This window comes from Macrobrachium rosenbergii, chromosome 11, assembly GCF_040412425.1.
Source record: "Macrobrachium rosenbergii isolate ZJJX-2024 chromosome 11, ASM4041242v1, whole genome shotgun sequence".
NCBI classification, from domain to species: Eukaryota; Metazoa; Arthropoda; class Malacostraca; order Decapoda; family Palaemonidae; genus Macrobrachium; species Macrobrachium rosenbergii.
In genome coordinates this window covers 45,332,635-45,355,022 of record NC_089751.1, presented here as the reverse complement: position 1 = coordinate 45,355,022, position 22,388 = coordinate 45,332,635, and the positions used below count along the sequence as shown (strand labels likewise).

Here is a 22,388-nt window from a genome sequence, read left to right as displayed (position 1 = left end):
TAGGCTCACCAGAAGCCCTCCTTTTTTTTTTTTTTTCCGGGAATTGAACTGGGGTTGGCCCTTTGGTTTTGAAAGATGTGGAAGTAAATTGCAATGATCCTCAACGAACCAACAATGATGATTCTTTAGTTTTGCATTGGCAACCAACTTGCAGTCGAAAATCTTTACACCATTAGCAAATAATGCTATATTGTATGTGATTTTGCCCATAATTAGATTACCTGAATTAGGACAAGTCTATGACGCGTTCGCTAATGTTAGCTCCTGGTGATGAGGCAATTCATTGTATTTCCAAAAATTTATTAGCAGCTAGTGTGTAATACTGGGAAAATGTGTTAAGTAAAAGTCAGTTAAATATTAGATGAAAAGAGAACTATTATGCACGTATAATAAAAGAATAAAAGTGTTAGAACCAAAGCAAATGTGAGTGGGAAAAAATAAAGAGGACTGATGATGTTACCCGACAATACTGAGCATAAAACTAAGAGTGATCAACATGCAGTCTTAGAACACAAGAAGAGAAACAGAGCGACCAGTCAATTCTTTGAGTAAATCAGACCAAGATAGGATAACTGGAAACGAAGATCATTATTTACGTATCGTAAAATCAGACTCCACTCATCCGTCGTTCTGGTATCACAAGGGTTCCCTTTAATACACAAAGGAGCCACCAGTCGACTCCGGAAGGCCAAGTGGAATTGCATTATCAGAGGAGGGCGAGAGAGTTAGAGGCCTTAACACGACAAATCTAATTACGTTCTCTCCTGCATCTGTCTTCCCGAAGCCTCTGGTTGCCTGATACGAGGGGATGGTAAATACTCGTGTAGGTATTTAGAGAGGTTTTGTTTTTATCATTGATTAACACAGTCTTCATTAGATTAGGGGAAAATGAGTTATTTCTTCTATGTAAGTCCTGAAGGAAGAGAAAATGATTTGCGATTGCATGCACATTACCAGGATTTCTCCTTCGGGTGTTATTCAATATTTGTGACATCAGTCCACCTGCAGCTCGAGAAGTCATGTTTATAATATTCTCTTCTGACAGGAATATGATTTGGGATTCAATTAAAGGCAGATGATAAATTTACTAAATAAAACTACTTGCAAAGTCTTTTAAAACTGCTCGTAGCGTACTCACCGAGTCAATTTTTGCAAGAGAGAATTTTTCACTAAATATGCCATATATAATCCTTGGTGATTTTTACTACTGAATATAAAATGACAGCGTATGTGCGCTTCCTGTAACGACTTGCGACTGATTAAGCTAAATCAGAACGACGCTGATAACGTCAGCAATTCTTGGGGAAGATCATAAGATCTCGAAAGAACTGAGGAACCTTGGCTTTCGCAGAAACAATTTGAGGTAGAACGTTCCTAATCAGTAATATTGTTTTTTAGTTGTATTTTTTTTTGTTGTTTTTCGTTGCGGCAGATTTCCACATCACATTTCTAGAAATTATTGACGATGGAAGTACTTACTTGCAAGTTTGCATTTAGGATGCGTAAATTATGAAGGAAGGGCGCAGTAATATCGTTTGGCAAATTGACGTCTAATTAACTGAAAGAATGGAAGAAAAATAAAAGAAAAAGACAAATACACACAACTCTTTGTGTAATGCAGTTTTCTGATGCTTTAATGATCAGATAAAACGTTTTAACATTATTCACTATGCGGAAAAAAATATTTCTTTTGACGAATGGAAAGATATCAGTCGCTATCTTATTGCTTTCTTTCTTTAAAGTTAACAAAAATTTTTTTAAAGTTAACAAAAATAAGTACTTTTTAGCATTAAGCTTTTGTGCCACTTTGTGAGAAAGCAAAAAAAACAAACATCACATATATTTTTGTTGACATTACATACATGGTTTTAAATTAGAATTCCACCAATTTTCTGATAATGATGTTTACAAAACGGTTTGTGCCACTTTGATCGACCATCACAACAGTGAATTTTGTAATATAGGACTGTATAACCGAGAGATTATGGAAAACTAGATGGTAAACTATACTTATCCTTTTAATATAACTTTGATTAGTGGTAATATCAATTTTGTATGGGAGAAAATACATATTGACTGTTTTCTGCTTATTGATTTTTCTGCTCTCTCTCTCTCTCTCTCTCTCTCTCTCTCTCTCTCTCTCTCTCTCTCTCTCTCTAGTGCTCCCCTTTATTCTTTTGTCTGAGCTCTGTCTGTCTGTCTGTCTGTCTCTGCACGTGGACTTCACAGAAAAGAATGTCATGGTCCAAGCAAAGAAGCTGTGCTTTGTATCCTGGGCAGGACCCACTTAACTTGAGTAGGTCTTGTCGAGACTTCCCTCCGATTTATGAAGCCACTGTGTCTTGTGACGTGAAGAGGATGATCTTAAACGTTACTCAAGGCGAAACATTATCCTAACATAACCCGAGGCTGCCATTAAATTCTGGAATAAAGCTTTAACCAGAATTCTTAAGATTTATGGATTTTGGAGATGTTCCTCGAACATGTTTTGTGCTGTTTCTCATTTTTACGTATATTCAAAAGTGCTAACAAACTAACGCACAGTTCTATGTGCATTATATGAATAGACACATGAAGACACGCAAGCACACACTCTGACAGAGAAGCAAGTAAAGTGAAGAGGTTCATTGTAATTGAAATATGTACACACACACACACATACACGCGCGCGGAGACATATGCACTCTTGTGAGAATATTAATTAATTTTCAATTTTCTTGGCAGTTTTTGAAAGCCCCTTTCTTAAATATTCATAACAATGTTTATCTATCAAGAGATGTGTGCTAGAAATTCTGTAAAATTTTTGATTAAGAGATTTTGATATAAAATTATTTAACTTCATATGATAGTTATCTGACTATGGTGATGCATTGCTACCAGAGTAAAAAAAGGTTGGGAGGGCATTGGGTCAGCAACCTCATCCCAAGAGAGATTATATATATGTATATGTAGTGTCCTTATTATTCATTCTTTCTGTTTATGTCTTCTATTCGTTGCCAAGTTAAGAAGATTACTTTTCTTTATAGATGCTTATCTTTCTGGCTTTGTTATGTAGTAGCGTGTTTTAGTCCCAGGAGGCTTGACGAAGACGCAGTGTAGTTTTCTTTACTTCATTAACACAATAATAAAGTTACAGTAGGTTTACAAAATGAATTGCTGTGCAAGATTACAGTGAGTGTCAAATATAAGCCTTTCTTCATATATCAACCCACAATTGGTGAGCCTTACAACCTCACCCCCTATCTTCTCTCTGCTTCTCTGCTACCTTCTCTGCTGCTCCCCCTCAGAACTGGACTTGATAAGGATTTCTGGAAGTCCACGTCCAGCCCCTCGTAGGCAGGAATCTTGTTTTCTGTCCCGCCTTTGTAGATGCGTAATTGGTTCAGGCTAATCTAAAGACGTCCCTTTTTTTGGGTGGATTTTTGAAAATCGCACCCCCTTCAAAGGAGGTGCTTGCACGTCGCCAGAAGTTATGGATTCCGGCGGCTGTTTTATCAAATTAAGGCCACCGTGCGTTGTTACGAATTCCTTGTGATTTCCAGCATGATTAAGTGCAGTCATAATGACTTCGTCACCACGACACAGTCATAACACGTACCCGAGTTTGGCTTTTGTAATCACAACACTGGTTTTGCTTTGCTGTCGCTGGTTTACAAATCCTTTATGCTTTCCAGTTTGGCCTTGTCATCTAGATATAGCCAAAACACAGATGTTTTGTTATCTCTCTCTCTCTCTCTCTCTCTCTCTCTCTCTCTCTCTCTCTCTCTCTCTCTCTCTCTAATCTCTCTCCCTCCTCTCTGACTATCATTGTCTAACAATGGAAGGTTTTTACTCTCTCTCTCTCTTTTGCTTGCTAATTAGCACTTAGAATTTTCAGAACTCATAGTTATCACTACATAGAATATTCAGAACTCCTAGTTATCACTATATATATATATATATATATATATATATATATATATATATATATATATATATATATATATATATATATATATATATATATATATATATATAATCCTGAAAAGCTTGTGTGAAATGTATCCGAATTCGACAGCTATATGTACGCATGTACTGGACTACACTTGAGTTTCATCCTCTTAAAATATATTAGTGCGTTCTTGCTGACACCTCTGTGCGCTAGTTCGAATCCTTCTATGGAAGGGAAAATCTTTGGTTCTTGCTTCCCGTTCAGATATAGGGTTCTTTTAATATGCGTATCCAAATAAGTGTCAAGGAAGTGGAGTTGAGAGAATTTCTTTTTTTAGTTTTCTGTAAAAGGAAACTATTGTGCCGGCTTTTTCTGGTATGTCGATCATCCACCCTCCAATCATCAAACATACCAAATTGCTGCTCTCAAGCTTCAGTAGTTTTTGTTATATTTAAGGTTAAAGTTAGTTATATTCGTGCATCTGGCAACGATATAGGACAGGGCACCACCGGGCCTTGGTTAAAGATTCATGAGCCGCGGCTCATACAGCATTATCCTGAGATGTATTTTCGGTGGCCTTTATTATACGCTGTACAGAAAACTCGAATGCGCTGAAGAAACTTCGGCGCATTTTTTTGTCTCTTTTCCGCATTCCCTTATCAGCATCTCTCTTGGGATGAGGTTGCTGACCCAAAAGCCCTCCGCCCCCCCCTTTTTTTTTTCTCTGGCAGCAATTCACCATAGTCAGCTAACTATCATGAAGGCAAATAATTTTACATGAAAATCTATTAATTAAATATTTGGGGGATTTTTAGGAAACATCTCTTGAAAGGTAAACATTATTATGAATTCCACTAATATTTATAAAAAAAAAGACTTCCAAAAACTGCCAAGAAAATTGAAAATGGATTAATGTTTTCACAAGAGTAACAATTTCTTGAAGAAATTACTCAGGCAGTTCTAAACTTATTCCCTAATACAGAAATTCTGTATTCTTTTCGTGTTATCTGATATACGTTTTCTTTCATAAATGTCTTTTTTATTATTAGAAAGAGGTGCAAATTTACGATATATCGAATATTTTATGTACTAAAGACGTCTTTTACGTAAATATTCGGCCGGCAAGATACGTTAAAGGATTGTTTGATGTTTACATTCCTTGGACATGGTATAGTCAGAATTGCCAACTTGCCAGATTTTAGACGAAGAAAAACTATTGTCAGTGTACCGCTATGTGTTATATAACAATATAAAAATGATAAATAAATATTTTTTTTGTTATTATTTTTTTCTTATTATTTTAAACTGTCCATAGAATCGTTATATACTTCTCAATAAAAACACGAAATTCTTACTTTTTGGTTGTTTTTTTTTTTACATTCCTTGGTCCCGGTGCAGTCAGAATTGCCAACTTGTTAGGTTTTGGAAGAAGAAAAACCACGTAAATGCACCACTTTATCTGTATCTCAACAAGCTAGAGATAATAAATAATTAAACATTGTCCCCTATACTTTTATGTGCCAACAGAATCGTTTTATATGCGCCAACAGAATCGTTTTTTTGCATCTATACTTGGGTCTAAGTTGTTGGACGAATGAATTTTTGGTTTGGGTGAAACTGATCTTCACTTGAGATTATAAACATCTTATTGACATTATATTAATCTTAAATTCTTACATGTAATGAAGCATTATACTATTCAAAAGCTACTTTAGTTACTCTAGTGGATTTGAGTCTTTATTTTATGAGAAAAAAGGAATTATATCAAATATCTGAGACGCTTACTCCCCCACATATGAAAATGCTGTCGTCCATCCGATAGATGGCATCAGTGTGCCTCTATTTTGAGCAAAAATACGTGGAATTCCCCCTCTAGAGAAAGGACTAGATAGTGGCACGTGGTCGTCTTATCAATACGATAATCTAATGATAAAATTGAATTATAATTATCTTTATGGTTTATTTGTGTGCAAATAAGTATTTTAACTCTATGATTCCTAAGGTAAATTAAGATAAAGGGTGTATTTTTTATATTATAAATATACAGACCATTGCCGTTAAAAGACTGAAGATGGAATAACTTTCTCTTTTTTTAATGATTTCTAAAAGAGAAAGCATAACTCAGATTTTGTGGTCATTTAGAAAGTTGGAAAGTAGTACTCTTCTCTTTGCGTGAGTGAATTTACCCAAATACAAAATAAAGACAAGTTAATAAAATAATAACAATATCCAAAACGCTTTTTGTGAAGAACCTGATAATAAAAGTCATGGTTAAAATTACATGCTTGAATAGGATTATTCAGGCGAGAGGAAAGGAAAAGGGCTTCCGGAAGACACGAACGAAGAGCACCGACACCCTCGAATAAAAAAAAAAACTCCACGGGTCAAACTCGAGAAGGATTTCTCGAGGAGGATGGCGCCTGATTCGGAAGGATAGAAGAGATGGGGATATAACCCAAGGGGGACTAGTTTAGAGAGGCTTCCTTGAATGAGACACCTCGCGAGACGTCAGCCTCAGATATGTGTTCAAGAGAAGGGTCTGAATCGAATAAGAGGGGGCTCAAATCTACTCAAGAGAAGATTGACGTATGTAAATTAGGGTGCGATAAGAGGAGAGGCTGGAGAGTAAAGAAAGAAGGGCGATATTATTCATGGCGCTGAAATTCATTACTGATATGCACACCATGATCGTGATGTTATAATAGGCAGAAAGACTGAGAGAGAGAGAGAGAGAGAGAGAGAGAGAGAGAGAGAGAGAGAGAGAGAGGTGCCAGGTCTGTAATCATGGGAACATGAGCCAAGTCATCAGAGAAATTACTGACCTCTAGTCCCATTTATTGTTTCTTGCTTTATTTCACTTTATATTTTATTTTACAACCATGTTAATGATTCATAGAGACATAATGGACATATTCTTATTCTTATGGTTATAGGAGTAGGGCTTACTTTTAAAATGTTTTCTTTTGAGGGGCCCCCTCCAAAAAAAGACGCTTTTTATATGAATATCATCAGAATAATTTCTTTATATGTGTTCAGAATTGTTACTCTGTAATACCTGTGGCAAAGAAGTTAAACGTGCCGTGTGAGGTCTTAAATTTTCATTTTCACTCTGGCTTTAGTCTGATAAAAATTTACCCTCTACGCGTTACCTAGTCCATCGTAATGATCACAGGTTGGAGTAAGAGCTACAGATTGGAGAACCGGCTGAAGTTAGAGCTAGAGATTGGAGTAAGAGCTACAGTGGAGTTAGAGCTACAGATTGGAGTAAGAGCTACAGCTGAAGTTAGAGCTACATAATGGAGTGAGAGCTACAGGCTGGAGTTAGAGCTACAGATTGGAGCAAGAGCTACAGGCTGGAGTTAGAGCTACAGATTGGAGTGAGAGCTACTGGCTGGAGTTAAAGCTACAGACTGGAGTAAGAGCTACAGGCTGGAATTAGAGCTACAGATTAGAGTGAGAGCTACAGGCTGGAGTTAGAGCTACAGATTGGAGTGAAAGCTACAGATTGGAGTAAGAGCTGCAGGTTGGAATAAGAGCTACAGATTGGAGTAAGAGCTGCAGGTTGGAATAAGAGTTACAGGTGGAGTAAGAGCTCCAGGTTGGAGCAAGAGCTACAGGTTGGAGTAAGCTAACTTTCAAAATTATAAAATTAAACTACAAAATCATAGTCGTTTGGTACAGACGAGGCTGGCTTTTTGCTAGCACACGCCCGTGCCTTAGGGCGATAAGGTCGTTGAATGGGATAAGAACCTAATGTGGACCTCTGGACTTTACTATCCAAGAGAGGCAAAATCTTTGTCATTTTAGACAAGTAACTAGCGTTTTAAAAACTTATACATTGTCTGTTATCTAAATAAAAAACACTTCGGCAAACTCATGGAACATCTGAATGATGGTTCAGTTTTGGTGTACTATTTAAAAGGCATACACCTGAATGATGACGATGCAATCATTGTTCACGTATATTGACCTAAAGCAAAGTCTTCCAGTGTCTTTGGGTTGAGTGCCCCTGTTTGAAAGCACATTAAAGCTCTTTCGCATTTTTCAGTTATTTGTTTTTCTTAGTGTATTAGGCATTATGAATTATAAATTATATTTTCATTGTTATTAAAAGATAATTTGAAATGCATATAAATTTCAAATTATCTTTTAATAACAATGAAAATATACAATTCATAATGGCTAATACACTAAGAAAAACAAATAATTGAAAAATGCGAAAGAGCTTCAACGTGCTTTCAAACAGGGGCACTCAACCCAAAGACACTGGAAGACTGCTCTAGGTCAATATGCGTGAATAATGATTGCATCGTCATCATTCAGTGTATGCCTTTTAAATAGTACACCAAAACTGAACCATCATTCAGATGTTCCATGAGTTTGCCGAAGTGTTTTTTGTTTAGATAACAGACAATGTATAAGTTTTTAAAACGCTAGTTACTTCTCTAAAACGAGAAAGATTTTGTCTCTCTTGGATAATAAAGTCCAGAGGTCCACATTAGGTTCTTATCCCATTCAACGACCTTATCGCCCTAAGGCAAGGGCGTGTGCTAGCAAAAAGCCAGCCTAGTCTGTACCAACCGACTAAGATTTCGTAGTTTAATTGTATAATTTTGAAAGTTCTATTTATATTTTAGGCAAATCTTGATCAGTCTGTCTATGCAGGCAGAAGATTTAGGATCTGGATTGCGTGCAGTCTTAGACTGGACTTTAACACAATTCTCTTTCATCTGGTCTGAGTCAGTTAATCCTCAGTAACACAATTCTCTTTCATCTGATCTGAGTCGGTCAGTTAATCCTCAGTAAGTGTTTATAGCAGTATGAAATCACTTATAAGAATATGTAGGATACATTTGTGGTTGGATATTTCGTTTTAATATTTCTCATGTATTGTTCAGGTCAACGAGCAATGAATGACTTGTCTTTCTTTTTAGTTTTTTATGTTCTTTTCCGTTTACCTTAACAGAGTCAGTAAAATGAAGGTGATTTTAAATCTAAAGATACTATTTAATGAAAAGACATCTTTTTTCAATTTGAGAGAGAAAAAAACAATTCTGTACGATTTTATCACAGAAAGAATATGTTTGTAGATAGCATCTGCTTGCTTTATTTGTTTATTTATATATTTTGAGCAACCAAACCCGTGTTGAGAACAAATGAGATTCTGCTCCGTCTTTCTCTGGGCCTGAATGGAATGCGTTGAGATATTTGCACATCTTCTACTTCCCTTCTTCTTCTTCTTCTTCTTCTTCTTCTTCTTCTTCTTCTTCTTCTTCTTCTTCTTCTTCTTGCAAAGAAGCAAAATAAGATTCCTGATCCAACATGCTCCGGATCCTCAAGTAGGTGTAGGAAGGTACTCGGTGTGGGATGAAAATATTTTATCCTCACATCACATAAAAGTGGAAAGATTTCTTTTGGAAGATCATCTCAATTTTTGGGATTTCCTCTACGCGTCGAACGCAAAGCAGTTTTTCATAATAGCTTACTTTTCTCATCTTCGGAACGAAATTTACGGAATTGCTCTTTTTATTTAGAGACTTTATAAATTTGTAGAGAGAGAGAGAGAGAGAGAGAGAGAGAGAGAGAGAGAGAGAGAGAGAGAGAGAGAGGAAATGGAAATGAGAAGTTATGTTCACTCAAATTTCTGAGAAGCAGAAAACTGCCATGTAATGTTTTTCGTCTCTTTTGTCTCTTGGCGATTGAAAAGAGAGAGAGAGAAAATGGAAATGAGAAATATGGATACATTTTTTAATAAATGACAAAAATATTGGTTTCCAATAAGAGACTTTGATGTGTTCACTCACCTTTCTAAGAAGCAGAAAACTGTCATGAAATGTTATTCGTTTGTTTTGTCTCTTGGCGATAGAACACACACACAGAGAGAGAGAGAGAGAGAGAGAGAGAGAGAGAGAGAGAGAGAGAGAGAGAGAGAGAGAGAGAGAGAGGAAATGGAAATGAGAAATATGGATACATTTTTGACAAAATGACAAAAATATTGGTTTCCAGTAGCAGACTTTGATGTCTTCGCTAACCTTTCTGAGAAGCAGAAAACTGCCTTGAAATGTTATTCGTTTGTTTTGTCTCTGAAGAGGAGAAACGACGGAAAGCGATAATTGGCCTTCCGGAATTTTAAGGGAATGTTGGAAATTGACAGATGAAGGACACGCTACGATTTAGCCATTAGTTGGAATGTACCTTTACTTCCAGCCCTTTTAGTATGCTGCCTTTTTCTTTTCTGGAATTTTTTTTTTTTTTTTTTAGAAAACCAGCAATTAACATAGAGTGTAAAAATGCGACGCTAGAAACTGATAATGATAAATATAAAAAAAAATAAATGCAATGCGTCTCTGATTTTTGGAGAATACAGTATCGATAAAAAGGAGGATATTTCCACATTGCAGGCTGAATGGAAGGGAGTTATCTAGGTGACAAAATTTTCTCATGTTCATGGTTGGAAGCAATAAAGCCCTATTTCGTGTTACTTTATTCGTCTACCTATCTATCTATCTACTACACACACACACATGTATATATATATATTCTCTGTGTATATATGTATATATATAAATTTTATATATATATATATATATATATATATATATATATATATATATATATATATTTATATATATTGTGTATATATGTATATAAATATATATATATATATATATATATATATATATATATATATATATATATATATATATATATATACACATATATATTGGTTATTTACCAATCAAACCCAGATTAATGTTCCATCAAATTCCCGAAATAAGCTTCAACGAAAAACAATATGAAACCCTGTGATCGTATCAGGATCCCATGTAGAGGCCAGACACGTATCAGCGGTTAGTGGAGAGTTGGACCCTTACAGATCCTCTGGACCATTATTTGCTCTAATATCGGCGCTAGACAGAAAATATTAGAGTAGTAAATTACACACACACACACACACACACACACACACACACACACATATATACGTATATATACATTAACTTTATCACATACACAATTGTTCTGTGCATTAGTAGAATTACTAAAAGGACCTCATTCAACCTGGATGGTATCTAACGGAGTTTTTTATTCAGAAAAAATTACAAGCTTTCTTGGACAAACAGTCCACATTATCAAGTATCCGTACTTGATAATGTGGACTGTTTGTCCAAGAAAGCTTGTAACTTTTTCTGAATAAAAAACTTCGTTAGGTACCATCCAGTTTGAATGAGGTCCTTTTAGTAATATATATACATATACATTTATATATACATACATTTATATATACATATTTATATAAACATACATATATATATATATATATATATATATATATATATATATATATATATATATATATATATATATATATATATATATATATATATATATATATATATATATATATATATATGTATTTACGTATAAAATGTAGAAAACAATTTCCAAGAATGTCGTATTTTCAAAGTCACTGATATTTTCGAAGTTCATTTACTGTATAACGTTTCTTTTCATTATCACACTTTAACTTCATATCTACGAGGCCAGATACCGGCATCTCAGTGTTTGTGGAAGGATTCTTTTTGTAGTTACGAGGATTGTGGAGGTAATTTACTTCTCTAATATTTTCGGTCTAGTACCGATATTAGGACAAATAATGGTCCAGAGGATCTGTAGGGGTCCGACTCTCCACTAACTGCCGATACGTGTCTGGCCTCTACATGAGTTCCTTATACGACCCCGAGGGTTTTATGTTTAGCTTTTGGTTGTTTTTCGTTGAAGTTTATTTCTGGAATTTGATGGAACATTATTCTGGTTTCGATTGGTAAGTTACAAATTATCCAGATGATGTGTTTTGTATACAATTTAGGATGAATTTTACTAAATCAATTCTGCTAAATGGGAAAGGGTAGAGATTTTATAAAGATTTTCATTACACACTAACAATGAAGCTTTTCAAATTGATATTGAAAAAATGGAATTTATAAATGACTTCACAGAAATGCTGATAAAAATGTATTTTCATTGGGCAAATAACGTAGAAAATAAGATTATTTTTGCTCTGGACCAGAAACATTTATGTATTTGAAAGCTAAGGTTTCTCATGAACCTCCTCAAATTCTGATATCCAAAAGCTATAGAACAATATAGGTCTAATGCCAGAGTCCTATCAATTCGTTGCTATTTATATCGATAGCTCGAAAATTCGGAAAGCGTAAGCATTTTCAAGAAACGATCGATATGAGCAAACTTGGAATGGAAGTCGACCGAATAGAATACGTTTCGGGCGTTTGCGAAGGGTAATGGCTGGTGCACACCAATATTTGATTTTCCTGACGTCCTGTCAGTCTGACATCATAGAACCCGATTTTTACGTAATTATTTTAGCCATCTTCAAATGTCAGTTTTATATCATAACCGACCGCAGGAGAACTTTGAAGTTCTGATTTTGAGATTTTCTTTGTGTTAGGAAGTTCGCATTGGTTTTATTTTTGCTCTTGGAAATAATTCGGTATTTGTTTTTTTTTTTTTTAATTGCGAGGAAAATAAGACCATTTCTGGGGAAACGCAAATTATTCCAGATGCATTTCGTATTTTGCCTCCAAACTCAAGCATTTCATTTTCTTCTTAGGTTATATTTTCCAAGGAACTGGTCTAAATAAAGTTGTATAAACATAAAATTGAAAACTGAAAATCTTTATGACTGGTGGCTGTATACCGTGCAGCAAGTACCATACAATTATACATGCATATATATATATATATATATATATATATATATATATATATATATAATATATATATATATTTATATATATATATATGTATATATATATATATACAGCATTTATATATATATATATATATATATATATATATATATATATATATATATATATATATATATATATATATATATATGTGTGTGTGTGTGTGTGTGTGTGTTTGTGTGTGTGCATTCACGTGTGTTTATATCTCTGAACAACTTTGTTATGGGTAATTTTAGCAGAAACCAACGTCATAAGTGCTACCAGCTCTCACTGGAAATGGAATTTCCTTTTTTTTTTTTCGTTTCCGTGTGCTTCGGTGTTGATGCAGTCTCTGGAACCTGGAAATTAATCAAGCTTCCCTCAAACTGTGTCCTTTCATGGGAGTCATCAAAGCAAAACAACGTTTGTTTTGTTTCAATATTCCTGTCCGGTGCAAACCCCAAATCACTCGACTCTGTAGTCGCAATTGCGAGCCAGTATCTCCGAAGTTATCCTCACGTTTGTCCTCTCTCTCTCTCTCTCTCTCTCTCTCTCTCTCTCTCTCTCTCTCTCTCTCTCTCTCTGTTTGATTGCAATATAGGCCAAAAATATGTGAATAATGCTGTAATATAAGTTTAAGAAAATAATATACGAGAATTGAAATAAGAATGTTAAGCAAGGAGAGGGCGTGAAAAAGATTGATAATGGAAAAGCAGTGGAAAAGGAGAGAACTTTCCTGCGGATTTGCCCTTTAGAAAGAGAGAAGGCATAACCTAAAGCTAAAAAAATACCTTTAGGAACCTGTCTCGCAGCTTATGTGGATCAATCGTAAATATCCATTTCAAAAATTAATTGTGAGCAATGGTTGACATTCAAGGCAACATGTGACGACGGTTGCTAAAATATGGGGAAGAAACTATAAAGAGATTCTTAAAACAATTTAACGAATTAATGACTGAGGAAAGATAAAAAAAACTTGAATTATATACAAATTAATCAATTCAGAGTGAATTAATATGCGGATGACCATATTACTATATAATCTTTTTATATTGCCATAAAAAAATTACGAAAAAGCCCAACAGAAGGAAATATTTTCCGTTATTTCCCAAAGAAATGAACTTTGGTAGAAATAAACCAACGCCAGTCTTTACTTCATAATTAGCAGATGGTTTATCTTAGTTATTGTGTGAAGTGTTCTTGACTTGGTCGAGAGGACTGGTGTGAAAAATGTTCTCAGCTTTGGGTCCGATTTTCTCATAATGAGAAAGAAATACCTTTTGTCATTTCGGGGCTCTGATTCGGTAGCATATGACTGTTCATGTTTTCATTTGTTCTAGTAGCTACATCAGTGTTCCGACTGTCTGTAATATATCTGTGTGATGGGCAAGAAATATAAATTTTCGAAAATGTACGGTAGAGGGTTTTTGTAGCGGTTAATGAAGAAAGAAATGTATCTGGTGGAATCCATTTATCTTTTCTTTATTGGAAAAATGCCTTTTAAAAAAATGACGTTTACATGTTGTTTTCATATCATCCTAACCATCTTAGGCAGAATATTATACATCAGGTCATCTGTAGTCTATTAATATTTTAGTAAAATTCTCCTGTCGATAAGATAGTTTTAGAGTCAAACCTATTTCCGCATTCCTGTCTCCTTTTGAGCTTTTCTTTCCTAAAGATTCCCTTTCGATGTAACTGTAATCTCTTAACAGAAATTTTATACTTTAATGTGAACGACGCTTATATTCATAAAGTTTTCTAAATGCAACTCGGCATTATCTGATTTGTCTTTAATTCATTCAGACCCGTTTTAAAGAACTTATATTTGCATGCATAACGTCTTGTTTCTTGCCTCTGGACAGCGAAAGCGGCAAACACATATGTATATCCTGTGTTTCTTTCTGTTCTCACAAACCATTTGCAAAATATTTCAGAAATTAAAAATCAAAATTCAAACTATGGGTACACGTGCTCACAAAGCCGATACTTAGTGGACTATATTCCTAGGTAAAAGATTAATAAGATCTGACATAACGGAGTACATTCTTAGGTGGAGGATTGACAAAGTCTATTTCTCCAGACAGATGCTTTAATGTAAAAGTATTTATTTTCACTGAAACGAATAATAGAGGCAGAATGCTATCTTTTAAATTCAAGAAAATAATTATATAAAAAAATTAGACAAATCTGTAAACATTCCAACACGAAAAGATATTTTAAAAATTAGAAAGTTTGTCGCTGGCAGCGTAAAGTTTCCAAAATGTTACTGCGTCATATGAATGGAATTGTGGAATAACGAATACCAAATAATAAAGAATTTTTGTTGACATTTTTGGAACCGTTACCATGTAACGCTGAATAGAGCTTTCCTGATTGCTCTGACGTTCGAACTGCCTTTAATGAACCTCCAGGAACTCCATGTTGTAAACATTTATTCTTTCATTGCGTGACTATGATTTCGTATCTCTTCTATGATGGATTTCATATGCATTCACAGTTATGTCGGAAATGAAGCTGACTTTGTTGAAATAAATCTTTTATTTATAATAGCATTAGATTTTAAGAGCCCAGCCTTTTCCACAGAACTGTTGGTAAATACACCTAGTGAGTAAATCGTCCAATAGTATGCTTCCCCACAGAATCATAAACATTGTCATGGATTTTTCCCAAGAAGAATAGTCCGCTAGGCTTGACCAACAATTGTTTTTGATATCTTCTTCCAGAAGAAGTTAAGTGCTCATCTTCTTCCAGAAGAATCATCTTCTTCCAGAAGAAGTTAAACATTCTTCTTCCAGAAGGTTATGCTCATTTCTTCCAGAAGAAGAATAGTCATCTTCTTCCAGAAGAAGTTAAGTGCTCATCTTCTTCCAGAAGAAGTTTGTTTTTGTTATCTTCTTCTTCCAGAAGAAGTTAGTGCTCATCTTCTTCCAGAAGAAGTTAAGTGCTCATCTTCTTCCAGAAGAAGTTAAGTGCTCATCTTCTTCCAGAAGAAGTTAAGTGCTCATCTTCTTCCAGAAGAAGTTAAGTGCTCATCTTCTTCCAGAAGAAGTTAAGTGCTCATCTTCTTCCAGAAGAAGTTAAGTGCTCATCTTCTTCCAGAAGAAGTTAAGTGCTCATGCCTAATATGAGAAATGTCGTCATACCTTTCCCTATGTTATATTTCCTCTGTATAAAGGCTTTCCAGAACCAATTCAGTTTCCCTGCTAAGTTGCATTTTTAATCTACCTGTATGAAGTCACTTTAGTTACGGTTATTCTCATTGTTTTTTCTTCCATTATATTTACTGTAATTTGTTACATTATTTATCGAATTCTCTATCTTTCTTCTTTTTCCTATTTTCTCTTTTTAGTTTTCTGTAAAAGAAAACTATTGTGCCGGCTTTGTCTCTCCGTCCGCATTTTACACTGTCCGCACTTTTTTCTTTCAGCACTTTTTTTGTCCGCCCTCAGATCTTAAATACCACTGAGGCTAGAGGGCTGCAAATTGGTATGTTGATCACCCACCCTCCAGTCATCAAACATACCAAATTGCAACCCTTTAGTCTCTGTAGTTCTTTATTTTATTTAAGGTTAAAGTTATCCATAATCGTGCCTTCTGGCAACGATATAGGATAGGCCACCACGGGCCCGTGGTTAAAGTTTCATGGGCCGCGGCTCATACAGCCTCATACCGAGACCACCGAATGATAGATCTGTTTCCAGTGGCCTTGATTATACGCTGTAGCGGCCGTACAGAAAACTCGATTGCGCCAAAGAAACTTCGGCGCATTTTTAAAATTTTTTTGTTTAATGGAGACTCTTCGACAGTTCTACTCGTTCCTTAAGAATACATTTCTTAGTTATGATTACCAGATGTACTGTGTGCATTTTCAACTGGCTAAAACCTCCCAGGGTAAAACCGCCTCAACAAGTCTTTCAGATAATTTCAGTTGTGATCAGAGAGCAATTGATGATGACGAACAGTATTCCCGATATTGGCTCCCGTTTGGAATATATATTGAATATCGATATTTTTCATTATGCAAAGCAAATTGGGATCATTCCCCCGGTGTTCCCGAGAATCTTACCGATGCAGCAATGATAAACAACCAATATTCAAGACATACGACTCTCTGTTTTATTTATATTATTTTCAGCTGTTTTTATTTTTTGCCATTGTCATAGTTCCATTCGGTATCATTGCATGCTCTGATATTAGCTGTAGGTGAAATGTGAATTACACTGATAATTTCTTTCTCGTCTCTGAAGAGATGAAGCATACAAAAAAGTAGTTAGATGCTTGGGAAGGTTAATAATGTTATTGTTAACATCGTGAGCATTTATGAATCCTGTTAGATTATGGGTTATAAAAACTACCATCTGACTTATGTTTTTTTTATAATCTCTCCATGAACGCAAAATACGTTCATACATTCTCTGTGTCATATATATATATATATATATATATATATATATATATATATATATATATATATATACGAGTATATGTATGTATGTGTATATATATATACACATATATACGTATATATGTGTATATGTGTGTATATATATATGTGTGCGTGTGTGTGTTTTTGTATTTAAATATATATATATATATATATATATATATATATATATATATATATATATATATATTTATTTACTTATTTATTTATTTATTGCTACGTAAGATGTTATATGTAAATGCATTTATAATCCTAATTTGTAATAATTATAATTTCGAAGTTCTTGTGCTGTAAAGCTTGTAAGACCTCTGATGACAAGAGTGGTCTTTATAATTTTTTTCTTTATTGTAAGTTTCGTCTCCTCCACTTTTGACTTTGGTATCCTTGAGTTTAGTCAACTTGGTAGGCAGGAACCTTGTAAACAGTTAGATTCATTGATCTATTTGCGCGACTGTTTACTTCTGGAAGTGTGGTAAACATTGTAAGTACACGAGGCATTGCTCATTCTCATTTTCAGTAGGTTGGTTGCCATAATGTTATTATGTGTGCAAAGGGTGTTATACATGTTACATTTTTGTGAAGGTGTTGTTCTTGTGTTGTTGTATAATTTGTGAATGGTTAATCACGTGTGCGTGTTGTGTTCATAATTTTGAATTTTGAATATTTGGTGATGGGTTTTTCCAGTTACTTTATTGACTCTGACTAAGGTTTATCAACAAACAAAGTGTTTTTGGCAAGGTACAAAGATGAAAATACGAGTTAGTTGAAAAGTTCAGCTATAAGAAAGACCATTGAAAGAACCTATGGCAGAACAATATACATAGGGGTATGGATTTCTGGGTGCTCGCTAGTTTGCCCACGCAGAAATCAGGTGAGCCGATTTTGCCTTAGGAAATCAGTGCATAAACACGAGAGTACTGTTTCACCTACACATTGCAGATTGCATCCATATTTTACTCATACGGAAAGTCTATTTTTTTCTGATTGTCCTTCTATTCTGACATCAGGAAAATTTCTCTTTTTGTAATTTCTTTTGTTTTCTTTGTAGCTTCTCGGACGATACTAGATCGCCTGGTTTATGAGTTTCCGTCTGGTCTCACATATTTTTAATTTCCTGAACGCCCATAGTACTTTTTATCTCGGCTATTCTCTGCTGCGAAGAGAAGCAATCTACAGTTGAAAAAATACACTGGATATTTATTCTATACGTGTATACTGTACATATATATATGTGTATATATATATATATATATATATATATATATATCAAGTTTTATAATATCATTTCAAGTTTTGAAAATGTATATAGTTAAAGAGTATAAAAATATATATATATATATATAAATATATATATGTATATGTATATATATATAATTTATATATATAATACACATACATAAATACATACAGTCATTTCAGGTGAAAACTTGTATGTCGTATCTAAGTCTAAATTTAGTTTTACTATTACTGATTTCAGTAAGAATTTATATGATGTGAAACTTTCTTCAAAGGTACAAACCAAGTTTGATTACATCGTCAAAAATTTTTATAGTTAATTTAGTTGAATTGGTAGCTTTTATGCCGTAAAAAGCATTATCAGTTCCAGTATTATCATTCGTAGTAGTTTACCATGAAAATATTGTACAACTTATTATGAACGGCAGTCCAGATAATGTTTACTGAAACGGAAAGAACTCCTCCATCTAAAGCCTGTATGTATGTGTATGTATATATATATATATATATATATATATATATATATATATATATATATATATATATATATACGATATTTTCATATCTTTAATTTTCATTCTTTTAATTATTAAAAACTTGAAATGATTGTATATATATATATATATATATATATATATATATATATATATATATATATATATATATATATATATATATATATATACATACATATATATATATACATATATATATATATATAAAGATGAGAAAGCATCCCATACGCATCATATTAACACAGCATTAAATACATATATATCGATATCTCTCATCCCTCATCTCATCTCTCAGCTTTAAATCTCTCTCTCTCTCTCTCTCTCTCTCTCTCTCTCTCTCTCTCTCTTTTAAAGTCCACAAGTTCATTTAGCTTTCGCCTTAATTGCTGAGGTATCTAATGCTCTTTCACCCGAGATCGCTCCCTAAAGGGATACATTCTCTAATTAATGTGGCTAAATTGAGAGATATCGCCACTTTGGGAAATCATCGTAGATAGGGCGGATTTTATGTTTATTCATTTTCTTTATCTTTGTAATACAGTCATTATTTCTGATTTTTTCCTCTTTAATCTGATTCTTTCCTCTTTGTGTGTGTTTGCATGATTTTGAGTTCCTCAAGATACATTCTGTGGTCTCTTAACATTTTTCTTTCAACTTGAATAAATGAAATATTTGCCCTGCTTTTAAGCAATAGAACTGACAGTAGCTATTTTAAGCATAGTTCACAAATCATGGGCTAATATGCCAGAGACATCTAGGTAAAAACACTCAGATACTGCCTTACTGAAGTGACTCTAATAGTAGAAAAAGGAAGGTTTTGGTTTCTTAAGGACGTTGTAAGAGACTTTGCATTAGTATTTTCCCTTATTTTTTGTTTTAAATACGTAGTAATTTATCCTTAATCTTAGAGTTATTAAACTGAAGTGATTGTTTAGGGTAACTAATAGGTTCAGTTTCCATCTTATCGCTCCTGCTTCTCCTGTAGCCGAGGTCCACTAATCTACAGAGTCCTTATCATCTAAAATATTGGTAATGCCACAGTAGTCCATAAGCATCCGCCAAACCAATTGGTATTCTTGTGGCTAAACATGAGCATCTGCCAAACAAAGTGGCATTCATGAGGATAAACATGAGCGTCCGCCAAACAAAGTGGCAATCACGAGGATAAACATGAGCATCTGCCAAACAAAGTATCATTCATGACCATAAACAAGAGCATCTGCCAAACAAAGTGGCATTCATGATGATAAACATGAGCATCTGCCAAACAAAGTGGCATTCATGAGGAAATACATGAGCATCTGCCAAACAAAGTGGCATTCATGAGGATAAATATGAGCATCTGCCAAACAAAGTGGCATTCATGATGATAAACATGAGCATCTGCTTAACAAAGTGGCATTCATGAGGATGAACATGAGCATCTGCCAAACAAAGTGGACAAGGGCAGCATCTGCCAAACAAAGTGGGATTCATGAGGATAAACATGAGCACTTGCCAAACAAAGTGGTATTCATAAGTATAAACATGAGCACCTGCCAAACAAAGTGGCATTCATAACCATGAACAAGAGCACTTGCCAAACAAAGTGGCATTCATGAGGATAAACATGAGCATCTGCCAAACAAAGTGGCATTTATGACCATAAACATGAGCACTTGCCAAACAAAGTGGCATTCATGAGGATAAACATGAGTATCTGCCAAACAAAGTGGCATTCATGAGGATTAACATGAGCACCTGCCAAACAAAGTGGCATTCATGATGATAAACATGAGCATCTGCCAAACAAAGTGGTATTCATGAGGATAAACATGAACACCTGCCAAACAAAGTGGCATTCATGAGGATAAACATGAGCATCTGCCAAACAAAGTGGTATTCATGAGGATGAACATGAGCATCTGCCAAACAAAGTGGTATTCATGAGGATAAACATGAGCATCTGCCAAACAAAGTGGTATCCATGAGAAGAAATCGTGGTCTCCTTGCCTATCTCACCCACATCTCGTCCCCTTGGGAAATCTTAGTCTCAGTATCTTTAAGGTGTCTGATTGGCCTTACTGAAGACTGCCACCCAAATTTATCGCTCTTGGCTTCCAGCCTCCTCCTTCTGAACAAATTTCAAGTTCAGACTCTGTTTCTGTTGCAGTTCACTCTGTTTCTGTTGCAGTTCATAGTTAAATGTGAACATGTATTAGTGATGTCACTTAGAGATCTGATCTGTCCTTATCCTGACTATTTTTACCACTGTCCCCCTGAAGTCCCTTCTTGCACGGCTCACTGTGCGGATGATATTGCTGTTTTCCTCTCACTCCTTGGAATTTGTTTTCAATTTTCATTAGCAGCATTACGTGATGCTATAAATGTGATATGTTTTAATGCTTCTAAAATGAATTTTTCTTCGAACTAAGGTCTACTCTCCTTAGTTAAGAATAGTTTTCGAGAGTTTAGAAATTTAACTACTCTGAGTTATCAACATCTTGCGCTTAGAAGTTAATAGCGGCATATGTTGGAGATATCACATCAAAGGCCTAGAGGTAATTATTCCTTTTCTTAGGAACATGGTTAAGGAAATGGTTTTTGATGCTGCATGTTCCTTTGATAACTCTTCAAATTTACATGGGGTTTATTCCTTTCTAAATAAAGTACTTCTAGGTTAACTGGGGAGCGTATCATCACCACCTTTAAATAATGTTCTCCATGTATTCTGCTATATGGGAGACATGGATCATCGTAAATGCTATATTTACTTACCATTTGTTTGGTGTTTAACATATAACCATATACTCACACACCAAGTTCCTCCATAACCTCTCTGTCAAGAACAACCCCTGTCTTATGTCTGATATTTTTATTCTTTTAAGAGTACACATAGCTGCCTTTTAATTTTTCTTAAAACTTTCATATTTCTACCAAAGGAGTATTTTACACAAACAATTTTGAGTAGAATAGTACCTGGTTCAAATACATTTATGTTGTCCTTCCTCGTTTTAAGCTACAAACTAATACAGGTCTGTCATTTTTACAGCTTATAGTGTCCCACAACACCCTCAGTGACGAATCATGCTTCATGTCTCGCTGAAGGCCTTGGCTTGTATCCTCCATCGACTCTTAGGTAAGTTCTGAAAATAGCTAATCAAGTATATCTAACCGTTTGCAGTTATATGCGTGATTGTTAATCTTATAATTAAAACCACTGATTTTAAAGGTTTTCTCCTAAACATACTTTCTTTTATACGTTGATCTTGTTTGTACCTCGATTTAGGAGAAGATAATCAGTTTCACTTTCCTTTGAATGCTTAGATGCCGGTCAATTCTAATTACACTAAACCATGGTCACATATTAATTTAGACACCACTTCAAATGATCCCATTAACTAAGCAGGTTCCCTACTGAAGACTGCCCGAATTATATACATACAAACTTTTTCTGTATATGTTTTGGTTTTCTTTGTTGAGACTAAGTGGTGTTGCGTGACTCACAATCCCAGAGGCCTCAACGAAAC

At 34.6% G+C, this 22,388-nt stretch overlaps 1 long non-coding RNA gene across 1 annotated transcript in view; it reads left to right on the top strand.

Moving 5' to 3' along the window:
- Window positions 1–21,997, top strand: part of LOC136843398 (uncharacterized) — a 106,874-nt gene extending 84,877 nt beyond the window's left edge. Inside the window, exon 3 of the long non-coding RNA XR_010854545.1 lies at window positions 21,911–21,997. This is a non-coding gene — a long non-coding RNA (uncharacterized lncRNA). The remainder of the gene's footprint in view (window positions 1–21,910) is intronic.
- The last annotated feature ends 391 nt before the right edge of the window (window positions 21,998–22,388 follow it).